This window comes from Laccaria bicolor, genomic scaffold (assembly GCF_000143565.1).
Source record: "Laccaria bicolor S238N-H82 LACBIscaffold_40 genomic scaffold, whole genome shotgun sequence".
NCBI classification, from domain to species: domain Eukaryota; kingdom Fungi; phylum Basidiomycota; class Agaricomycetes; order Agaricales; family Hydnangiaceae; genus Laccaria; species Laccaria bicolor.
The window spans coordinates 368,989-370,366 of record NW_001889911.1 but is presented as its reverse complement, the minus strand read 5'-3'; positions in this window follow the sequence as shown (position 1 = coordinate 370,366).

Sequence of the window (1,378 nt, the reverse complement as noted above, 5' to 3'; positions counted from 1 at the left end):
AATGACTTCAGATGGCTGTTGGTACTGTGATGAACCAGGCCATTTTACTTCGAATTGTCCACATAGAGAAGCACACGTAGCCCAGAAGAAAATCAAGCTTCTTGGGAACCGAATGTATTTTACGCATAATAATACTGCAGTACCTAGAGGGAATGGCGAAAAATCCGTTCGACAAATTGTCGAGGAGGCTAGTAGGCAAAATTCGACTCTACAAAATAATATGTTTGCAGAGCCTGGAGAAGTCTTTAGTCAAGAAGCTGTTGTCCCAGGTATAATCAGGCTACCGGATAATAATAATGGAAATGAAATTTCCGTTTTTACAAACCAGATGCGAGATACAAGAGACGATGTGATTCTCAACATGAACAACCAAGTATTAAAACTTACCGACATGCTTGCGAACCTTGTTACAAACCCCAATAAAACGAGGGACGTAGACGCGTCGCAGTTTGCCGTCACCCGTAGATCTCAAACCGAGACTCAGGGACAGTCGGGAAACTAAAGAGTCCGATGAAGGGGCCTTCCAGTAAGACTAAACCCAATGCTGGAGAACCAAAGGCACCGGAGGACGCACCAAAGAAAAGGGGTAGGAAAGTTGTGATTATCGAAGAATCAGAGGAAGAAGAAACTCCTCCCGAGAAACCAGAAAATCTCAATGGACCAAAGAAAACTTTGAAAAATAATCAAAAATTACTTGAAAGAAATGATGATGTCGAGGATCCTAATCCAAGGCACAAACAATTACCATATCTCGGTATCCCAGACTTAAATAGTAACGCGAAAGAATCGGTTGAAGAGTATGACCCAGTGCCTTTCTATGAGAAGCGCCCGATAGCATACAAGCATTTAGCTCCAATAGAAAATGTTAAAAATGAGGAACAAGCGTTGAGCAGTCTGTTAAAAGCACCTGTTACTCTAAGCGCAGAAGTACTTATGAGCATTTCTCCTGGAGTAAGGCAAGAATTGTTTAAGGCCTTAGCTAAAAAGAAGGTACCAATTCAGACTGCTCACAATCGAAAAGTAACTATAGTCGAGGAGGTTGATAAAGACGCACCTCCAATTAAAAAGCAAGAAGATAATTTTAATTTCGGAAAAATCAATATAAATGACTTGGACATCAAAGCCACTTTTATGTGCACAACAGAGGATGATGGAGTAATACCAAAGGGTTCTATAGTCCTGACAGACCCTGTTGAGCAATATTTGCAAGGCCTAGGCTCATCGGAAACTCCGAAGGAGATTTACGTATCTAAAGAGTCCCATGCTTTAAAATCGATATATCCAGTAATTAATAAGTTTGGTCAAGTAGAGAGCTTGTTGGATGGTGGCTCACAAATTGTATCAATGGATGCGGAGGTTGCTAAGAAATTAGCAGTCC